General features: G+C 30.5%; 1 pseudogene across 1 annotated transcript in view; it reads left to right on the plus strand.

The window, feature by feature from the left end:
• LOC148303420 (fat-like cadherin-related tumor suppressor homolog) overlaps nt 1-25,428 on the plus strand; it is a 253,885-nt pseudogene that overhangs the window by 169,667 nt on the left and 58,790 nt on the right. Inside the window, exon 4 of the transcript XR_015838491.1 lies at nt 18,049-18,155. The product of XR_015838491.1 is annotated as a fat-like cadherin-related tumor suppressor homolog (transcript). The remainder of the gene's footprint in view (nt 1-18,048; nt 18,156-25,428) is intronic.

Raw genomic sequence — 25,428 nt, forward strand, 5'->3', positions numbered from 1 at the left:
TAATGGATACATTCTCATTTAAGTAAGTAAATTATTGTAAAAAAATATATTTAATCCAAAGGTTTTATATTGGTAACACGGCAAAAGGATCATGGACCATTCTGTTCCAGACGGATGCGTCTCAAAATACATCCTCTCTCTTAATCAACCTTATCGCAAATCAAATAAATGTATTTTTATACACCTTCCAGTCGATCGCGTTACGCTATACGTCAATAGTACCAATTTAGGGGTCTAAACGTGTACACGTTTTCTTGCGAATTTTAATCATGAATTTACGTAAATTGGCTGTCGGCAAAAGCAGGAAATTTATTCGTGCGAACCCGCACGTAATAGGATGTGGTCATTACTTACGACCCAAGTCATTTACCATTCACCTTTCGATTAATTCGCCGCAGAATATACAACACCCTTAATTTGATTATAATTGCGCGATGAATTTCATCTTTTCATTTGATGCATACATACAAATTTCCTTTTATTACTTATACACGGAATTAGAGAATTATTTAACCATCATTTGTCTTATAAAATTAAATTTAAACTTTATAGTTTTTTTCCAAATATACTTTATTTGACCAGTTCCGTCATTCCCGACATCGTCATACCGGGTGATCCAGTCTGCTGATGTCAGTAATGAAGAAAAGCGATCACTGGTCAAAAAAGTACATGTGGAAAAAAACTTTTTTTTTATTAAATAATTTTAATTATTTTCTCAGCATTTCTACTTAAAATCTTAAAATTAAAAACATAGTTCTCTCAAATAAAGAAACTAAGTATTAAAATGAAATAAAGTGCTTGGAGAGGGACTTACACTTGTTAGTTACGTTTGTTTGTAATACAATTTGTTTTTATTGAAATAATTTATTTTTGATAAATATATCAAAAAAAATTTTTAGTTGTGTTATTTTATAAAATGCAGCTCCACCAAGAAATAAAAGTACAAAACATAAATTATTTGTGTTATTGATAAATATTTTTGATCAATTTAACTTTATTTGAAATAACTTGAAGGATGAAAGTAGACTGAATGCAGTCGAAATGCGATCTCTCAGAAGAATGTGCGACAAAACGATGTATGATAGATGTGCGAATAGTGAAATAAGGAAGGAATGCAAAGCAGAGATAAGCATTATCGATAAAATTAAGAAAGGTGTGTTGAGATGGTTTGGACATGTAGAACGAATGAGTGAGGAAAGAACGGTAAAACAAATTTATGAGGCGAATGTTAGTGGGAAAAGAAGCAGAGGAAGACCGAGAAAAACATGGTACGATCAGGTATGCCAAATACTTGAAAGTGGTCAGGTTAGGAGTCGTAACAATCGGCGGGTATGTATGAGGAGATGCATGAACGTGGAAGAGGCGAAGAATGTTTGCAAGGACAGAGTGGTGTGGCGCTCTATTCTCTCTGCCTACCCCTGCGGGGAAGCGGCGTGATGGTTAGTTAGTTTTTAGTTAGTTGAAATAACTTCATATATCGCTCACTCCTTTCAACGACGTCATATATCAAAAATCGTCAATTTTCAGTTGTTCATGTTTTCGACTTCTACTGGCTTTTTCGGTTTAATTTGGCCACCGTCTTTTGCAGGTTAAATCAATTTGAGAGTACTTTGCTTTCGTATAATAACTTTCATACAATTTTGAAGTTTCCATGCATTGAGAGAGTTAAAGTTAATTTCACTTTGCAAGTGCTACCGTGTGTGTAAACACGTTATCGTCCCGTGTTCCGAAGCATAAGGAAGACGCTGTCTCGAATATCGCTACCTTAGCGCATTACCGAAATTAGCTCACTTTCCGAGTTTTCCAACTTGCCGTCAAATTGTTGGCTATGCATCCAGCTCAGTGGTTTCCAAACTCTTTTGGCCAACAGACCCGTTTTTAAAGTCAACACTTGCCCAGGGACCCTGGATGAATACCTACTGACTGTACTCTACCTGCTGTCGGTATACATAACCTTTTTATTATTGATTTCACAATTACATTTTTTTAATGCGGTTAAAAAATTATCTTTAACATAAAAATATATCTTTAAATAATAAAAAAACGCAGTTCTCTATAGTAAAGTAGTCTGAGCTCTTGTGCTTGGAGAGGGACTTACACTTGTTGGCAATACAATTTATTTTTATTTAAAAAAAATAATATCAATTTTTTTTTCTCTTTTTTAATCAAAGTAATAATAATAAATACAACTAATATCTTTAAAAAAATGTTTATATATATATCGCTCGCCAATTATTGTTTCAATAAATGTCCTCTTGTGTCGAAATCGGAAAATGTTTGGAAACGCCGATTTTCTAAACTCTGCCCATTCGTCTTGCTCCAGATTAAAAATAATTTGAAAAGTGAGGACGATGGGATGATTACCGTTTACAAAATTTGTTTTAAAATTAGCTGATAATTTATTTATTGTTATTTTGATGATATAATATGGTGTTGGGGGCACATGCTTCGAATTCCATGGACAGCTAGACGCACCAACGAGTCCATTTGCAGAAACTACGATTGGATGGCTTGACTCTGGCCAATTTCTATACCCGACGGATTCTTCAGTTCTTTGGACACGTTCCGCGTGGCAATGAGCCTGGAACGACTGGTTGTGATCGGAAGCCTGAAGGGGAAGAGAAGAAGAAGAAGATTCTCCACACGATGAACCGATAAAATTAAGACAGCATCAGACACCTCGGTTGTTAGAGCGCTACGTGCAGCGCAGTCAAGGGATAACTGGAGAAGAGTCATTGCTTCTACAAGGGTCACAACCCTCAGTAATGAGGAATAAGACGGAGAAGAAGAGGTTTATTATGATTTCCGTATAAATAAAAATGTCTCACATAAAAAATAACATAATTAAAATATAACTTTGTTTTAAAATCACTATAAATATTTTATTATAACTTAATGATAATGTCTACAGGTTTCGAAGCTAACCACTTCTATATCAAGACTGAATCTTAATGAAGAAGCGGTTAAGTTAAAATAAAATATTTATAGTGAATTTAAAACCAAGTAACATTTTAATTATAAAAGAGAAAATCACAAAGTTTGTACTTCAAATATATATTAAATTTATATTAAACCTTGCGCTGACCCCATGATATTGTTTAGGGACCCCAAAATCAATTTCAATTTTCCACTGACCCTCTGAATGATTTCGTGGGGGTCCGTATTGACCACATTGAGAATCGCTGATCTAGCTGCTTCTTTTATGAAAGTTCACAAGCACAGGGAGCCGGAAACTTAACTGCACTCTTACTTAAATTAGAGCATAATTCTGTTCTAGGTCGCGACTTGGTTAGTGGGTTCCATTTGTGGTTCTACTCTCCACTCAAGTACGAGTGGCTTAGGGCCCGACAACAACTGCAAAACCATACTGCATTGTTCGCTTAACGGTCAGACATAGAGAGTATTTCACTTGTTTGTAATATCTATATGGGATCCTGTTATTCGTGTACATTTTTGTATTTACATGGAAATAATACTATTAAAATTCGAGCACGGTACAAGGACTCTTCGATTGCTTCATTATTTTTTTATCGTTTTTAAATAATGAATACAAGTTCATTTTCTTCTCGACCCAGTTTAAAAAGCTCTTGCAAGAAGTAACAGATGGTACAAAATTTTGTGGAATTTCAATTCATGTTTTGATGCGTATAACAAAATATGAAAAATCGATTCCAGTACGTAAGCTACATGTATACTTATTACACATGAGTTCAAAAGAGCAATCAATGTTGGATTTAGGAAGCTTTTATTCCAAGATATATTATGAGATTAATGGAATTCCAAATTTTTGAGTAATGTGGTTAACAATCATGGGTAGAATTGTGAATGTTGCACATGTGTAATGTGATCATTAAAGCAGCCTATGACAGTTCATAAGCCCTGTAAATACACTGAATTCCATATTTTTCTTTCATGATGAGATATCAACAAAAAAATCTCTTAAGTTGAGAAAATCCTGATTTGTGAACAAGTATTTGGAGCCATTAAAAATCTTGTTAAATGAAGTTCCTTGGTATACACGAAAATATTTGAATACGGGGGTATACACTTTTTTTCTCAACTTATTCTTTCCCTCGTCTACGTAAATGGGACACAGAATGATGCGTCTGACGTAATATCCACATAAATTAAATAACCTGATTTTGAATAGCTCCTACCGCCAATTTAATTATTTTCATATATGAAAATAACGTGGTATTTTTGCGTATCGGAAATTTTACGTTGGAATATTTTGATTTTTCGTTTTGATTCGCAAAAAATGTGATGTAAAATATGAATAACATCCTTATTTCTTGGAGGATAATTTTATGATTTTTTAAAACTCACATCATACTCAATGGTGCATAGGGCACTACATCAAATAAAAGCAGTGTTATTTTGATCGTTAACACAAGAAAGAAATGTGATCAGCCCTTCACTTCAGGTACCAGCCCAGGGTAATATTGAATGAATATAAGAATGAAAAAATCATTAATATTAATTGATCCCCTCCCTGGAAATCAAACCCGGGACCTTCAGTCCGCAAGCAGATCGTTCTGACCATAACACTACGGAGGTAAACTGATAATTTTAATGATCACTTGACTTAAAGGTAAAATCTTTGTTACTCATATGACTCATCACACTTCGTTCTCAGCTACAAAATAAAATAGCTGAAAAATCTTTTCTCAAATTTTCGCACTCACCCTTCGTTAAGGGAAAAACATATTTCTTTCTTTCGCAAAAGTGTACGCTACCTCATTTGAAGTTCCACCTTTGAAACACGACGTATTCCTGCTTTTGTTGAACCGCACTTTTTTATATTGTATCATCCCCTATCTCCTTTGTTTCCCTTTTTTGGTCCGGAACAATTATCCCCTTCTCTTTGTCATTCGGATATTTCCAACCACCCAATCCTGACCGTCTGTCCCTCAAACAAGATCCAAGCAGATGCCAAATTGTTTGTGAGTATTGGCATCAATTAGCATTTTTAGGTAGAGAATAAAAATAGGTTAGATTAAAAATTTCCCATATTGAATTATTTCTTAAAAAGTTATCCTCAAAAATCCTGACAATGCTAAATCATCCTGTATCGATGATAGAGGATTAGATGCAAATATGTGGATAGAAAACTAGCTGGATTGCAAAAAATCCGTCCACTAACTAACAACCATCACGTTACTTCACTGTAGGGGTAGGCAGAGAGAAACGAATGCCATACCACGCGCTGATTTTTTTAAAAATCTATGAAACAACAAAGCAATCGGAAAAATATAAAACGCACAATCAGCTGTCAAGAATCACGTTGTCCGCCACGAGCAATTTTTAGAATTGCATGTGTGGCTTTTACGTTAAACAGATGACTCTGCCATCATGAACATTTATTTTAGAAACATTTAAACCTTTAACATACAAAATGCATATTCGAATGCAGAGTTGTGTCAAATTTTCGAAGCGATCGGTGAATTTTAACAAACGAGCATCAATATTTATACATTTGAATAGGTGGTTTCTGCAACCTTTATTCAAAATAATACTTATTTTGTTTTATTTTATTTATTTAGAAATTAAACAGAACATTAACAAAAATACATTTACAATTATGAATAACAAATACAACAGGAAATTGAAATATCCAATTACAAAATTTCACAAATGTTAAATGATATAAAGTAAACAGCAAGAATAAAATTTAGCAAAAGTTAAGAAGATCAATAGACAGACTTAATTTAGAGCTAAAGAAAAAATAATAATAAAAAAAAACTAAAATTAATGAGTGTATTTGTAAAAAGTGTTGTCTCCCTTGTCGATTAAACCTTCGTATTACCATCTATACTTGTCTACCTTGTTAATACACAATATAAGGTTCCATCACTCACTAGTTATACCCTTTTGGTTTATTATTGGTTTTAGTCTAAACCCCGGTTTTAATCACGGAATTTCAAAGGGTTCACCATGAAGAATAACCTTATTTTGTTAATTAAACAAACGCTAACTATCTCCAGAATTAATTTGACCTCAATATGAAATCATATTTCGTATTAAATTGTATGATTGATTACATTTCTGGTATGAAAAGCCTGAACGGAGAATGCTTTACACAAATGATGAAAACACACATAATTATTTTATATAGCCTGCGTCAGGGGTTCCCAATCTTTTTCAGCCCACGGCGCACTAACAAACTTAGTATTTTGTCACGGCGCCTTGCATAGTTAAACTATTTGGAATAGATATAGTGACTATATATATAGGGTCTTTCAATAAAGACTTTGAAACTTTCATAGTTAATAGCGACCATATTGTTGATGCTACATTTCTGACGCACACTTTGTTTTATTAAAATTTGAAGAAAGAAAGCATTAAATGAAAGATCCTGTATGTATTATAGAAAAAGGTACCTACAATAATAGTAGTAGGGTAGATAGGCACAAAAATTAAAACATTCATAGCATGGAATTGAGTTTTATTATTTTTATAAGAATCTAGAATTGAAACAGAGAACGACAAAAAAGAAAATATTTTTGGTTTCGGATAATGATAGAGGATCGACTCACGGCACCCTTCTTTACCAAGGCACCGCGGCGTACACGTTGGGAACCCCTGGCCTACGTAATAACGGTCCCTCAGGTCCCAAAGAGAGGTTGTTAAGCGAAAATTTCTTAATGAGAAAAATGGCCTTCCGTAACTTGTGTATTTACATATTAAGTCTTACGGCGCACAAATAAGTTTTAATTACACTTTGGTGTTTACATAAATAATATATTAATCAACCTTACCCATAAGGGGGTATGAAAGAAAGTTATCACATATTCATTTATTCAATAATTTATTCAGCGCCGTTTCGTGAGAAATCTCTTCAAGGGCGGTTTATTTATATTATATTATACCTGTTTAGCGATTTTGATATTTGAAAGGACATAACTAAAAGTTTATTCTCCACATCGATTTATATATAAATAGTAAACCCCCCCCCCCCCCTTTAATGTTGAGATAGGTACAGCATTATCAGAAGGGAGCACGTAATAGGAGGATTAATATTTTAAAATTGGTACCTAGCCATATATATATATATATATATATATATATATATATATATATATATATATATATATATATATATATATATATATATATATATATATATATATATATATATATATATATATATATATATATATATATATATATATATATATATATATATATATATATATATATATATATATATATATATATATATATATATATATATATATATATATATATATATATATATATATATATATATATATATATTCAAATTGGAAAAAAAAATTCGTAATCGCTAAATACTTTGCAATTTTACTTATTTACTATTTTATTCTTTCTCATTAGGTTATTTTTTTCTTTTCATTAAAAAAGTTGATTGGTTAATAACGATTGTGCCAAACGACAGAAGTAGGGTGACGTTGACAATCCCACAGTTGGTCGTTTTAAGAATTAGACGTAGGTATACAGTAAGTCCTCTACTTACGTGATCAATTCGTTCCAAAGGTTTTCGTGTGACTCGAAATATCGAGTCGGAAAAAGGTTTTTTTTATACAAGGCATATAACTACAAATGGAATTTTTAAATCGGGCTCTTTTAATGTTTTTTTTTTAAACACGTCCAGTATTTACAACATTTTGAGTGTGTCCAAATACTTGTTCTCAAATCTGGATTATCTCCAATTATAGGAGTTTTTATTTTATTTTTTTACATCTCATCAAAGATGAAGAAGAATGTGATGACTTTAACCAGCCTATGTTAGTCGTCAGCCCCGTAAAAACCCAGACTTCCATATTCTTCTTCATCTTGGATGAAATGTCAAAAAATAACGTTCAGTATTCGTAATTTACAATATATTCAACCCAGGAAACTTGTCAAAAACGAAAACAATTTTGGACGATATGTCGGATACCTCATAGCCAAATTGAATAAAATTATTTTAAACAATCTATGAATATATGTCCGCCTCCGTAATGTTATGGTCAGCACGCTAGGCTACCGTACTGGAGGTCCCGGGTTCGATTCCCAAGGGGGTCACATAAAAATAAATGTGATATTTTCACTCTAATATTTATTCAATATTACCCTGGACTGGTACCTGATGCCGAAGACTGATCACCTTACCTTCATGCGCTAACGATCAAGATAACACTACATTTATATGATGCAATTGCCTATGCACTACCGGGTGTGGATAAGGGTATAAAATATAAAAAATAAAATGTATGTATGTACCGATGGTTTTTTGTTTCTTTGAAATACACAAAAGATCAACTAATTAAGTTATTTTTATTAACTACCGTAATTACCTGGTATTAGAGCGCATGTGCACTACACGGAATTTTACCGTCCGGTTTTTTTATTTAAATAAAAGCGACTACTACAGTTTAGCGTTATCGAATTTATGCGCATCGATCAAGCGGATCACGGATCCGAAGAAAGACGGCCAAAAGCACAATCCAATCCAAGCCAATTATCCGTTTCATCATACTAACCGGATTGCCACACAGTAGAATTCCGCGTAGTGCACAAACGCCCTTATTTCAAAATCCAAAAAGGTAGAGGGGAAAAACATTTTTGGTTCATACATTAGGCTGATTATAAAATAATTATGTCACTAGGTTAAGCACCCGATCTTCCCGCCTAGCAACTTTGAAGGAAAATGTTTTTCGCTCTTTCGACCCCCGGGGAAGTGCTGAGCGAGATGTTTGCCTAATCCCTGAGTTACCTCGAGACATCTTGCCTCGAGGCAGGGAAATTTTACCAGCAAAATTAATACAAAATCACAGGGCTCAATATTTTGCTGATTAACATTCGTGCTTTTATTTTGATGGGGTAACATTTGTGAAGTTTTGACAGCTTGATCCTAACTGACTGACTAACCTTACGCTGCTTTACCGTAGAACAAGGCAGAGAGAATAGAACGCCACATCAATCTGTTTTTACAAACAATTTTCAGCTCTTCCACATTCATACATCTCCTCATATATGGCGTATTTCTAAAAAACTACTGTCGTTTAGCATTCTCTATAATTTTGATTGCATTGTTGTTTCATTTTTTTTTTCGTCCGCCTCCGTAGTGTAATGGTCAGCACGCTCGGCTACCGTTCTGGAGGTCCCGGGTTCGATTCCCAAGGGGGGTAAAATAAATATAAGTGATTTTTCACTGTCATATTTATTCAATATTACCCTGGACTGGTACCTGAATCGGAGGGCTGATCACCTTTCCTTCATGTGTAAACGATCAAGATAACACTGCGTTTATATGACGCAGTGTCCTATGCACCATTGGGGTGCGGATAAGGGTTTTATTATTTTTTTTTTTATATTTTTATTGCTTGACAAGCATTGTGAAATTAAACATATTAGAAAATTGTGTTTTCTGTTTTCTATCTTTTCCATTTAACCAAACAGAGCCATAGCAACGCATTGCCGGGTACAGCTAGTAATTGAATATTTTAGTATTGATAATAAATCAATTGTATATTTTTAATTTAAGTTTTACTTACTAAATACCACCATTTCTTAAAATCGAATATATTATGATATGTTTGGATGCATTCCGGATCATTTGCAAACACCGTACTTAAAAAGTAAAACTTATAATTCAATGGTTACAAAAAAGGGTTAACGGTATTTAAAAATGATGCAAAATGTATCGAAACACCTGTCACAATAACATTGAAGAAATAGTGATTTTTACTAAGTAAAATATTAATAAAAAATGGGCAGATTATACCAGAAAGTGACTGACGAATCAATCAATGATAATCAATTATTCTTAAAACCATAGTGTATTCAATGGAAATAATAATGTATTATTTTACAGCCTTGTCAAAAAGTGGCAGACAGTTTCATAATAATTATGTTCTGGTTTATTATCTCCGTAGAAATATGTCAGAAAATTGATCATGTTACTCATATTAAAACGTTATCCTGTCATTCAGTCATACGGCTTAATGTACTTCCCGAGAGGATATTACTTTCCACCGGAAAATTACGAAATATTTGAAAATCTCTTTGTTATTTTTAGGCTGTCGGAAAAACAAAGCGTAGTTTAATTTTGATGAATCGGTAAACTGAATTTGGTTATTAAAAAGTTTTAATTGGTCACACGAAAAAGGGTTGGGCATATTTTTAGATTCGATAAAATGATTTTTAAAAGTTTTATTAATGCGGTAAAATACAACTCACTAAAATAGAACATGATTTTTTTTCACAAAATAAATCATATTAGTTTTATAATTAATTTTGTTAGTATGGTGGTTTCTTAAATTTCAGAAGTTGTATTTACGCTTCAATTCACACCGTTTTACTTGCGAGTTTTTGGGACCATTTATGGTTAATGAAAAATTTACTCGACTCAACCATATATGGTGGCGAGAATTAGAATGTGAAAGAAGGTGTCAATTAAAACATAAATATAACTTCCGAAATTTGAGTAGTGAAGTTGTCCAACATGGGCATGAGAATAATGAATGTTACACGTGTATAAAGTGATCACTTAAACAAGCCTAACAAGTCGTACTGTAAATACCTAGATTCGCAAATTCCACCTTGACTTCCATTTTAGTTTAAAAATGCTTAATGCCTAATAAGGCACAATTGTCTCAGTTTTTTTTAACATTATTTTCATGTTTTCAAAAATAAAATAAACATTTTGGTAGACGCAAATTATTAAAGTATTTAATGTATGAAAAAACTTATGTTTTGATGATCCTGTGTTTTTAAATATGTAATTACCTACATTTAATATAATATTTACCATCTCCGTTATATTATTTCGTCATTTTGTTACAAACGTGTTATAAGTGCCTGTGTGTGTTATGCGATCCAAACGGACCCGAAGCAAAAGTGTCAGATGCGACAAATTTGACCAGGCAATCTGACGTTGTAAACCTTAGACTTTTATTATTCTTTTGTCCAAGAATTAACAATGTGTCATATGCGTCAATGCGGAAGTGCCCTTGAGGTAGTATTTTACGAAAATGACGCAATGTAAAGTATCCTAAATTATTATTACTACTTGTTTAATTTGGAAAAAACTTTTAATCCTATATCCCAATTAAGGTAGGATAATCGATAGCCCGCCACCTAATTTTCTTTAAACCCAGGTAATATTTAACTTCATTATTTTTTTGCTTAAAACAATGTTTTTGTAAGCACGCGTCGAATTCTGAATACTATATTTGCAAGTACTCCCCTAGCGAAATAGACTTTTTATAGAAGTAGAGGTAATCTAGAATAAATGTGGCTACAATCAATTCAGCACATTACTCATGTTTTTTATCAAAAATGCCTTCACTTTAAGCAGACGTTAAAAATGAACCAAATCGAGCCAAAAAATTGAAGGTCATGAGGGCAGTTTTAACCGCTTTTAACCTCGTCTAAGCATTTTATATGAAAAACTGTAATTACTCAACTGTCTTAAAATTTTATTTTACCATGATACACGATTTGCACACAACTAAGGTTTGATAGTCCCAAGAATTAACAATAAATATGGGAGTCGAACACTGCAATATATCGTACCGAACATTTTTCATTTGTTGCCGACTGATGTTAGAGGTCAAAATAAGATATGGAACAAAGGCAAAATAAAGGAATGGGTTATCAGGAATCAAGAGTTAATTTTATGAAAATTTTAAAATGTTTATATTCTTAACTTTTTTCTCTTTTTTGTGTGTATATTAGGTTAATATCGTTAAAAACAAAAAAATTAAGAAAAAAGTACTCCTTTGGGTGGCTTGGTGGGTCTCTGCAAAAAAATGTTCTTAATATGTAAAAATTTTGATTTGCATAAATGTATACAAACAAAAAAAAATTAAATTAAATTAAATTTAAAAATTTTCATCGGTTTGAAATTCGTGTGTTTTCGGAATAAACAAACACTCTGATCCTGTAATAAAGCTTCAATGGAAATTGTGGATAGGAGTTGTGCAAAAGCTTTTAGTGTTGAATAAACTAGTTAAAATAAATCAGAAAACTACTTACTGATGGTAGTTTCATTATTTCGTTGATATAATGTTTCAATCCTGTTGTTTGAATAAACTGGGAGGGAAAACAAATCGAACTTAGATTTATAAATTAAATTTCCCTTCGGTTACAAGTGGATTATGTGAAATGTTTTCAATGATAATACAATGAATTATAATCAGGCTTGAATTAAATTTAAATCTGAATCAATTTATATTCAGGGGACGTTTATTTAAATACAATGACTTGTAAGCGCTTCCGCTTACGTAAAATAAAGTAAATATTAATTTTCTCTTGTATTTCGTATCGTTATGTGAATTTAGTGTCTTAATGGATTAGTAATATTAAATACTAGGGTTTTATCTTTGCTCCGCTGAGATTCGACCTTTTAGTTTAGGAAAAATGAATTGGACTAACCTACTAATTCAATTTACGTTTGTATTAAGGCTGAACAAGTATGACATTTTTCCGCTCCACCAGTGCGTGATATTATAGATGATACTTCTTACATTATTTTGGTTTTTAACCTTCCCCTCCCGGTGATATGTATTTACTATAACTCGACATTAAAAATTTGATACGGGCTCTGATTTTATGTATTTCTCTGTAATATAACTACTTATTACATAAAAATATTATAATATAAAGTTATTCATTTGCAGCTACGGAAATAAATAATTTGTGAAAAAATCGGGGATTAAATCACCAATGCACACATCGCTCACTCCTTTCAACAACGTCATATATCCAAAATCGTCAATTTTCAGTTGTGCATATTTTCGGTATGTCCAGAAAATCTACTATATCCCAGTAAAAGCGGCATATTTATAACTTAATATTTACCCGCTACAGGGCAGAAAGTGTTGTTTTTGCATTTTGAAGAAAAGGTATTGTTTAATTATTTTTTTAAATGTATTAAATATTTTTCAAATGGAGAAAAAACCTTCAGGTTTTACCTAAAAAGATATGTTGCACAGTAAAAAGTTCAATAAGTGGCTTGATATTTATTTTTAATACATTGTATTTTATTTTTAAACATTAAAAACATTCTCCTGGAAAATCAAGTTTTTTATTTATGACGTTCTTGAAAGGAGTGAGCGACATGTTCCCCAATGTGTGCGTGCGTGCCGTACTTTGCGTATACGCGTATGTCGTAGCGTGTTTGCAAAACAGTAGTGCGCAGATCGTCATACGCGGCTGCCATATCGCTACGTATTTTTATTTATTTTTTGTATTTTTTTCTCGTTTTTGATACCTACCAGAGCTAAAATTACACAATTGTTACATTTCAACTTAAAATATGGTCAATAAAAACATTTAGGAATATTGAAATATAACCCGTTTTTAAATCAAATTTTCATATGGTGTACATAATACAAATCACCGTTGCACGCGGAAGTTGTTTAGCACGGTAAGGGAAAGGTTAAGTTTAAGTTAAGTGATTATGTAGGAAAAGCACTCCAGGAAACTAAAATAGCGTCATGTATCAAGTTCCGAAATTCGGCATTTCTTTTATCTTTCCCATATTATTTGTCCAGCTCTATATTTCTGTCCTTTCTATTGCGCGGTTGGGTATCTATTTATTCATGATAAACAACCGTAATATATCATAAAATACTCAATATCGCATATAAATATAAAAATTTCCGTCCACTCAAATATTTCTTCTTTTCAATTCGTTTCGGAAAATATCCTAGACGTTTATTAGTGTTTGCAGACTACTTCGTTTTTCAAAAGTTTAAGCTTAAAATTTGCAAACATTGTTTAATTATGTTATATGCATATTATATATCACAATATCAAGAATTTCATTGTACCAAACATCTTTTGTTTTTTGATAAATAAAACACAGCATGATCAAGTATTTAAAATACTTGAAAGTGATCAAATCAGAAGTCTGAATAATAGCCGGGTATAAGGAGATGCATGAATGTAGAAGAGGCGATGTTTAGGAGTGACGAGGCGTTCAATTCTCTGCCTACCGGTATGATGATTAGTTAGTTAGTTAGTTAGTTATTAATGATTCGTTATTCATATTTATTAGTTATTTAGCAAATATAATCCAATATTGTATAAAAACAAAAAAATGTTTATTTCATATTTATTAGTTATTTAGCAAATATAATCCAATATTGTATAAAAACAAAAAAATGTTTCTGCATATCGGCAGTGTAAAGGCAAAGGGGTATATCTGTCAATTTTTTCATGTTCTAAGTTTGTTCCACAAAATGTCTAAAATAGTGTATTCCATAATTAGGAAAAAGGATGTTGATGTAGTTGCAATACTTATTTAGTTTTATTGAGATATGTACATATATAAATACATAAAACAAATGAGTTATTCAATTTCACAAGTTTGTTTTTTCTCACCTGTAAAATTTGGTCTGAGACAGATATACGCCTTTGCCTTTACACTACCGATATATAAATAAGTATTCAAAATGTGTTCAATTTTGGTTAATTCGGACTGACTTTTTTTTTTTTAAATATGTTTGACATACTTATATTTTTGTCCACGAATTCTCGCGTGATCTTAACAAGTCATTAAAATTCACCCCTTACATATAAAATTCAATATTAGATTTATGTAAATATTTTGAGTGTCAACATATTTAGTAAGTGGTGCATTAGACCAAGTTAGTGTCAAAGTTCGGGGTTAAGCGCCCCTAATATTTATAGCATCATTATTTCAGTTCGCTTTAGCTAATTGCGGGTGAAGTTCCCCTTATTATCTCAACCCATGTTTCTTGCCACACAATAAAAATGTGACCTAAATATAAGAGCTTTTATTTACCCATTATCATAAAACGGTTTTTTTAACGCCACCGGCGACGTTACCGTTTTTCTAAATTTTCATAAATAGTTTTAGAGCTATGTGTGTAGGAAATATGTCTAAATTACTACCCTTGGTTCTATTGTTGATTGAGTAATATTTTTTTTTAAAGATATAGGATGAAACAGATGAAGTGTAACTTAGTTTACGTTTTTTATTAAAGTTTTACTTGGTAATTACCACTATTTCTTAAAATGTGTTGTGACACATGTTTGAAAATGATGCATTCCGCACCATTTTCAAACACCGTTTGGGAAGCTAGGTCTAAATTTTAGAGTTGTGTCTTTATAACGTTGAAGGGGTAGTAGCTGTTTCATTTTGGTACTATTTTTTTTTATCAGTGGAAACATACATAATACGACCATAGGGAGTGGCTTAAGTCATTGTCATATAATTAATTTTAAGAGTAAGTGGTATTTACCAACTATAACTTGCATAAAAAATAGATACATATTACCACAAAGTGACTGCCAAATCAATTTAAAAACGTTTACATGTAAGAAATCATATACTTTTGATATATATATATATATATATATATATATATATATATATATATATATATATATATATATATATATATATATATATATATATATATATATATATATATATATATATATATATATATATATATATATATATATATATATATATATATATATATATATATATATATATATATATATATATATATATATATATATATATATATATATATATATATAAATATATATGTATATATATATATATATGTATATATATATATATATATATATATATATATACATATATACATACATATATATTTATTATTATTGTTTGAATTAACTTTTTACAAGTAAAATAAAAGACGCCGTTTGTCTGGTTTTTCTTTTTATACTGTTGATATAATACCATCCTAACTTTTGATTAAAAACCTCAAAGATTTTCGTATAGATTGTCCTTTATTTTCGGTCAGCAGAGAGCCACACTTTCCATTGGATTTTTGGTAAACATCTGGGCTATTCATCCATTATTGCTCCCATGTTACTTACCATCTGCACTTAGCCGCCGAGGCCACCTGGTTTAGGGCGTCTCTGGGGAAGCATTTCAGTATTTTCGGATGTTAACGAGCCTCTAGGTCTTAGTTTGTGGAGCCCGCAACAAATTCTGTTATACCTGTCTTTGGAAATGGATGAAGTACATAATTTAAGTAAACTGATTTTATTGTGATAATACATAATATCTTTGTATCATCTTTTTTCAAACACCATTGAGGAAAGAATGTTCGGATAAAATATTGTATTTTTTATCAGATTTATGCATATAAATTATACTTCTGAAAAAGTATAAATTATACTTTTTCAGAAGTTTAAAGTCACAAGGCAATATAAATTATACTTTGAAAAAATAAAGGGGATTTTCACAAGGTAAGCTCGATAGATGTTCTCATCAACAGGTGAAACAGTTTATATTTTCACCAATTGATGAGAACGTCTGTGTTTCTCGAAGCTAGTCGTGTTAACATTAATAAACTCAAAAAATTGTCTTATACCAGTGTTTTAGTTTTATAATAATTTTTATAAAACAGTATTTCTATAATAAACAAATTTTAATTGTAATCAGAATTTGTGAGAAATTATTTAAACAGTTAAAATATTTTGATATTTTTTTAATATCACCGTATTCCAAAGCTATATTAAATACCTTTTGTATAAAATATTACGTAACATTTTATTAGAAGTTTGAAATAGTGATGTAATTATGGCCATTAATAAGTCTCAGGAACATTTGTATTTAGCTTTATTATCTAGTCGTGTAGGAGTAACCGCATGACAATGGGCTACCCTAGTATTTCTATGTCATTGGAGCTAAGATAATAAACACATGTATTTATATTATTTTCACAATACCTCAGGGGTGATAACATTTCAATAAACGTAAGTTTTTAACGCTCCGTATACAAGCGATACGTCCATGTGTATTATGTGTTGGGGTAAATTCTTATGACGTTGGGTCTCGGAAAGAATAGTATTATCGTTAAATGTAATTTATAATATCTTGTCAGAAAAAATATTAGGTATTGTTTCCGCTTAATATGCCTTTACTAAATAATTTTAATGAAATGTTTATATATTTACATATATATATATATATATATATATATATATATATATATATATATATATATATATATATATATATATATATATATATATATATATATATATATATATATATATATATATATATATATATACATATATATATATTTACATTTTTATTTGTGTTTTTACTGTTTACACAAATATTCCAATTTCCATACTTTTTCTATGAGCCTGAGCGGCTCATTATTAGAAATAGGTATCAAATTGTGGTAGAGCGGGTTCGGGACTCGAGGGTCCGCGCACTAACCACGGGACCATAACCCGACACAATGTAAAATGTTCGTTTGCTTTGGATCTTAAATTTCCTAAAGTTATTCACAATTTCATTGAAGTAACGTTCGAATACACTTATATTTTTAACTGCTAGAGAAAAAATGCGGTTTTTTTAAAACATCGTTTTTTGACAGCAGTAGCAGCACCTTGTGTTGAATGTCGCAGTTAACCATGTAATACATTTTATTCATGACAGCCATGTCAGACAGCGTGATTATTGATGGCTCCTGAAATATTTTATACTGACAAGTATTTTGAAATTAAACTTATTAGAAATATAAATATCTTTTTATTCTTTTGCATTTGGCTAGACTGAGTCAGAGCAACTTTTAGCCGGGTGTTGGTTCTGTTATAAAAACATTAGAATGTAACATTAATATCCATTTGTGAAATTTAATTCGAAGCAAATTATTACATCTGATAAATTAGCAAGTTATACTAGTTTTCTAAACGGTCGAATAATTTTCCACGAAATAGAATTTGAACATTATTTTCAGTGTAAAGTTTCAAATAAATGTTTGGATTACGAATACTTTATTGCGTTATTATTTTTGTTCAACAAAACATGTTGAGCAAATAACAACGCTAGTGTAAATACATTAAAGACAACAATTACGCTTCATAAATTTATAATATTGTGTTTATTTTGCTTACTCGGGGAAGCTTTTGCTGATCCCACCTCTATCAAAATACACTTTAAAAATAATTGCAAACCTCCCCTTCTGCGATTCCATTAGGGGGCTTTATGCAAATCCAAACTGGAACTTTTAGGTCTCTCAATAAACGGACTTTTTTTATTTATTCCAGGCCAAATCCGAACATTGGCAGTATTGGATACCGAGAGCCAGGATCATTTTTGGCTGACGGTGTGTGCCCAGGACCAAGGGGTTGTACCGCTACATTCATGTGTCAAGGTAAGCATACATACTTTTCTATCAAATTTAAACATTAAAAAAAAGAGTACAATTTGTATATTTATTATTCACGTAAATATTTCAATTTCAAATTATTTCTGTGAGCCTAAGTGGCTCATTATTTGAAATAGGTATCAAATTGTGGTAGAGTGGGTTCGAACTGAGATATTCTGACTTAAGAGTCTGCGACACTAACCACGGGACCACAACCGGACACCATCAATTTCTATCTAACTGACTAACTAACTAAAGTGAACGATGAATGATAAGGAGATTGTTTTTTACCATACCATGAAGTTATCAATGCTTTTAATATAAAAAAATTAGCTAACTTAGTAACCATCATGCCGCTAACCCCCAGGAGTAGGCAGAGAAAATAGAACGGCACACTACTCTGTCTGTGCATTCTTCGTCTCTTCCATATTCACGTATATCATGATACCATCCCCTCGTACATACCCGCCGATTGTTTCGACTCCTGCCCCAACAGCTTTTAAGTATTTGATATACCTGATCATGCCTAATTTATTTATTTATTTTCTTGAGTGTTTTTTGCAAATACTCTCTGGCACATTTTATAAGCTTTATTAAATAAAACCACTTAATTTTATATATATATATATATATATATATATATATATATATATATATATATATATATATATATATATATATATATATATATATATATATATATTGGTCCATTTTTTTATTGGTCCATTTTTTCTCTAACTGGTTTTCGACAAGAACGTTGTCATCATCAGGGCTTAACAGCACATGTTAAACCTTGATGATGACAAGGTTCTTGTCGAAACCAGTTGGAGAAAAAATGTACCAATAAAAAAGTGTTTTTTTTATGTATTAATTTTAAATCAAACACAGATTTTTTGAGTCTACTAAGTTGTATTTTATTAACAAAAACACATAAAAAATTATATTGTGACAATTGTTTCGCCTTGTTAGGGCATTATCAAACGAATGTTTGTTTGATACAATATAATTTGTCACAATATAATTTTTCATGTGTTTTTGTTAATAAAATACAGCTTTGTAGACTCAAAAAATCTGTGTTTGATTTAAAATTAATAAATAAATTAAAATGGAGTTCTACAAATTAAACGCCAAATCAATAAATAAAAAAGTGTTTAAAAGCAAAGTTGTTTTATTTTACAAAATGACTGTTTTTCCTTGGTCTTCCTCTCCTATTTTTTCCAACTTAATTTTCCTCATAAATTTATTATACCGTTCTGACCTCGCGCATTCGTTACAAACCATATCAACACACCTTTCTTAATTTTATCGATAATGCTTATTTCAGCTTTGCATTCTTTCCTCATTTTACCGTTCGAACATTTATCATGCATCGTTTTGGCACACATTTGTCAGAAAGTTTCACTCATGGCAGAAATATTGGGATACCTCTACCCAAATAAAATGTAAAAAATTATATTTTACACGTATATCTCCCTTAGTAAATGAGAAATGGTTCTCCGGATAACCCTAAACAAGTTCGGGAACAACATCCGTATGCAGAATGCGGATAAGCCACTGCTGTTGCAGTTTTCATTTGTTTAGAACATATGTCCGGGATACTGCCATGTGTGAATGTCGACTTGAAGAGAAGGATCTATATCACATGTTCTTTAGGTGCCCGTTAAATGAGATTCGTAATAGGCTGTTTTCAGTGATCGCTTTATGGTCGTGTAACATTCATTATTCTACCCATGATTGACAACCACACTACTCAATTTTTTGGGTGATTGTAAATCATTCTCTCTTAGGTACCGTAGAACGGAGCTACTTGTACTTTGATGTGTTACTTGAGCCCAGTACAAAAAAAAATCTGTATTTGGTCTACAATTATGAACGTATCGATATGATTCATTGTTTCCCTGACAGGTAAAACTTATTGTCACAATACTTCGATCGATACCACGATCTAAATATTTTTTTATACTGGGCTCAAGTAACACATCAAAGTTCAAGTAGCCCCATTCTACGGTACCAATAATTAATTGTGAACAATGTAAGGCCAGTCTTTACCTAATAATGAGTACATAATCCGGGCATGCAAGACCACGTTCGTGTAAAAATTGGTGTAAAAATTTAAAATTAGAATGTATAATACATACAATGAACACAAACTCATTTACAACATTTTGAGTGTGTCCAAATACTTGTTCACAAAATCTGGATTATCTCCAATTACAGGAGTTATTTTCATATTATTTTTTGACATCTCATCAAAGTTGTAGAAAAATATGGAAGTCTGGGCATTTACGGGGCTTACGACCGTCATAGGCTGGTTTAAGTGATTACTGTACACACGTGTAACATTCACCAATTCTACCCATTATTGACAACCACACTACTCAAATTCTTGGAAGTTCTATATATATGAACCAATTTAGAAACCTTGTTCATGAATCACTAGGACTTCACTAGAGACATCTATTGGTGAGATGTAAAGAAGCTTTTTATTAAGCAGAAACTCTTATATTAGTATGTGAGATCCGAATCCTGGATTATAATCACACACATGAGAAACGCCAGAAAATACCATTTTCATTTTTATTATTAAGCTTATAATTTGACCAGATAATTTATTTACAACATTTTGAGTGTGTGAGATCCGAATCCTGGATTATAATACTAATTAATACCTGGATTATAATAATTACATATTAATATAAGAGTTTCTGCTTAATAAAAAGCTTCTTTACATCTCACCAATAGATGTCTCTAGTGAAGTCCAAGTGATTCATGAACAAGGTTTCTAAATTGGTTCATATATATAGAACTTCCAAGAATGAGTAGTGTGGTTGTCAATAATGGGTAGAATTGGTGAATGTTACACGTGTGTAAAGTGAAAACTTAAACCAGCCTATGACGGTCGTAAGCCCCGTAAATGCCCAGACTTCCATATTCTTCTTCATCTTTGATGAGATGTCAAAAAATAATACAAACTCATTCATTTTTAACGTTTGTTATCTGAAAGAGTAGACGTATAAGTAAGAAAGTTATACCGTCTTTAATAGGTTACACTTGGCCCGCCTCGCTCAGCACAAACCCTCTGTTTCATATCGATCCAGTCAAAAATTGAAGGGAAAGACCTCTCGACTCTAGTAGCACTCCTATACACAGATGTCAGCAAGAATTGTTTTGCCAAAAAATGTTATAATGAGGAGAAAGACACGCCAAGGGTTTATTCTATAATTTCTTATTATTTTGGTCGTTTTGTTTTAAAACTAAAATAGATTTATTTTAATATGAATAACATATAAAAAAAAATTAAAAATTTATATATATATATATATATATATATATATATATATATATATATATATATATAAATATATATATATATATATATATATATATATATATATATATATATATATATATATATATATATATATATATATATATATATATATATATATATATATATATATATATATATATATATATATATATATATATATATATATATATATATATATATATATATATATATATATATATATATATATATATATATATATATATATACATTTTTTAAGTTATCACTTTACACACGTGTATTTTACTCACATATTTTATTTGAACGGTGATAGACTTTCGTCGTTACCGATATTATTAGACTGCTGAGAGGCTATACGAAATTCTAACTACGCAGGGGTAAAAAATCATAATTTTTTTAAAATTCAACAATCCATTTTTATAGTAAAATTATATTATATAAAATCATATTTAGACCATACCATAACTTTTATGTATTGTAATTTTTATTGTAATGCACTGCCTAAATTCACTCAATTTACAAAAACTTGTTCGCAAATCTGGAGTTCTCCAATAAGGATTTATTTTTTACATCTCGACATAGATGAATATGAATATGGAAGTCTGGATAATGACAAGCCATATGACCTGTCATAGGCTATGGGTTTCTTCATTTAGGAGTTATTTTTACATTTTTGACATCTCAAGATAGACGAATATAGAAGTCTTAGTATTAACAAGGCTTATGACCTGTCTCAGCATGTGACAGGTCATAAACATTGTAAATACCCAAACCTCTGTATTCATCTATGATGAGATGTCAAAAATGTTAAATTTACTAACTAAAATTTAAACACTAAAATCCATAAGGGTTAAAATTACATATCGGTGTTGTAAAAAATAAAACGCCTTTAAATGTTGTTCTATCGCAGAATGTTACAGGCGTCGATATTTTTATTTTTTATTCAAAATTATTAAATTGCTGTCAGTAGGCGTTAAATTTAAATTACATGTGCGAGTGTTTGACGTTTATCGTTGCGGAAAACGTGTTCTTTTATCGCCTGTACACACTTCAGGAATACAATAAATATTTACTTTGAGCTGTGTCAATAAAGAACCAAAAGTTGATTCGCATCAAAGCGGTGAAAAGGTGGATACAATTTTAGGACGTGTTGAAGGTTTTCATTATTGAAACACCGAAAGAGAAGTAGTCCGGTCACACTGGTGGGCTTTGGTCAGTAATCCATTATACATACTTCACCACGAAATCACCTTTGTATCCTGTCGATCAATTTACATTTTCCCCACATCAATCAACCCTCGGGCCTTTACACATCACACACTTTAAGCTGAATCATTTTCAATTTAACTCCACTAAGATACAAGGAATAATAACGCATGGAAATGGAAAACTATGCCGTACATTTCACATTGTTGAATTTATGTGGGATCTAAATGGACATTGCGTTTAAATTAATATATTAACATAAAAAAGGGTTGAGATGGTATGGGTAGTTGTTTTAAAATCATATTTTGTATAATTAAAGCATTGTTGGTATGATTAAATAATACTTTTCCAATCATACATCGTTCACTTTGTATAATACCATTTTTAAGTGGCATTACATAAAGTGAACAATGAATGATAACGAGTGTTTTATATTAGATACCACAAAGTTAACAATGCTTTTAATGTCTAAAACAAACGATGAATGATAAGGAGGGTGTTACTTTTATGTTAGACTAGTTCATAGCAGGACATTTCCAATATTTTTGTTGTTCAATTTGGACACTTTATTTTCTAGTTTTATTGTATTTTTTTAGTTAACTGGAAAAAAAAACAAAGTGTGCAATATATAAAAATAAAATATACAAATGTGTATTTCTTGCAATATACATCCGCATATATATATATATATATATATATATATATATATATATATATATATATATATATATATATATATATATATATATATATATATATATATATATATATATATATATATATATATATATATATATATATGTGTGTGTGTATGTATATTTTATTAATTATTTCAATTTTAAAGATTATTATTCATCTTAATTTATGTAAATATTTTTTTCATTGTATCTAATTTATTATCTGTGAAGAATTTCTTCGTTTTAATAATAATGAATAACATTTTCAATCAAACTAATTTGTTTTTACTGAAAATGAATAAAAACATCAAAAATTGTTTCAATGAAGCTTTACTTTATTAAAAACCTTTTTTTATATTTTTACATTTTACTCTTTTCTTTAAATATTTATTAAATGGCGTCCCATTAAATCCTTTCGGGATTAGATTTTTCAAGGATCAGCCTTTTATGCTTCGTTACTCTTCAATAATTAAAAAATATCAGAGGCGTTGTATGATTTTTTAGTATTTTTAATTATAAAGATTCGAAAAAACCACAGCAAGAATTATTTATATTTAACAAAATATTTTTACCAAAATGAAAGGAAATCATTCAAACATGTAATTTAAAATTCTTTTAATTTCTCCAGATGAATTTATAAATTTTTTTCAGCTATAAAAAAAATAATTATAATTTCATCCCATTTTTTTTTCAATGTTCAACTGTTAGAAAAAACATTAACATTAAAAAAAATATATAATTATATTCAATTTTTATATGAAATGTTGCTGTTTAGAAAATCTGAAATTGTTTTTTTTTGTAGATTTCTTTATAGCGATACTTTTCACTATGTTTCAATGGGGTATTTTTTTTTCAACAAAATTTACAAAAAAATATATTTATATATATTTTTTTAATTCGAAATACGTGAAGGATGAACAGGAGTTGAGGGTCAAAAAATCTTGACTTTGCAAACATTCTTCGCCTGTTCCACATTCAGTCACCTCCCTACACATACCCGCCGGTTATTCCGACTCTTGACCTAACCGCTTTCAAGTATTTGACATATTTGATGATGCCAAGTTTTCCTTGGTCTTCGTCTCCTCCTATTAGTAACTTACCTATTACTTTACATTCAATACATTGTGTTAAATATGCTATCCGTCTCCATAGTTTAATGGTAAGGTTAGGTTAGGCTTTATTCCATTCCAATATTTATTTAATGTTACCCTGAACTGGTACATGAAATGCAGGACTAATCACCTTACCTTCATGTAACAAACGATAAAATTACCTGTCGATGGTTAAGCCTGTAGGAAGAGCTACCGCTATGCTGAACAATATCACGACGGATATTGATTTGTTCCATGTCTCTGAGGGGGTTTTACGAAGCGGGATTATTCTACAAATTAAACAATTTATTTATTTGCAAATTGTTATCTTTATCGTTATTATTGTCCTTTATTTGCTTTGTAATTTATGTTATTAATAAATACGCCTTTAATGTAAGTTTGTCATATATATGTCAACTATTGAATAAATTTAATTTAATTTAATTTAATTAATATTGAATCAAATGCAGTGTTATATGCACCATTGGGTGGAGGCAAGGGTCAATAGTAGTAGTAGTTATAATCTGGGATGTAAACGATGTAAATACTTCTTTTTTTTTAATAAAAAATCACAGCTTTATATTACACTTACACTTTCTATACGCAATGCGGCTTTGTAAGCTTCAAAGTATTATTATATATATTGTATATAAAGTATTGTATATAAACTCTCTCTGTCACACAACAACCTCAAATTTAAAAGGTCCTTTTATGTAACGATTACGGCCAAATTAATTTCAGCCACTTTCTTACGTACAGCAAACAACGTGGCGTTTTTCATTCTTTTAATGGAAAGGTGATTTTTGAGGGTGGAAAGGTACCTTTTAATTCACTTAAATAAAGGGACTTCCACGACCCATTTTACAATGCCACTTATGTTTACAATAGTACCTAGATTTAAAAAAGGTTAACTACTGTTAGCTATTAGGGACAATGAAACAATATATTTATATAATATTTACTTTAAATATGTTTCCGTACTTTACATATTATAA

This window comes from Brachycentrus maculatus, unplaced genomic scaffold (genome assembly GCF_059751285.1).
Source record: "Brachycentrus maculatus isolate JH-2025_06_01 unplaced genomic scaffold, ASM5975128v1 h1tg000369l, whole genome shotgun sequence".
NCBI classification, from domain to species: Eukaryota; Metazoa; Arthropoda; class Insecta; order Trichoptera; family Brachycentridae; genus Brachycentrus; species Brachycentrus maculatus.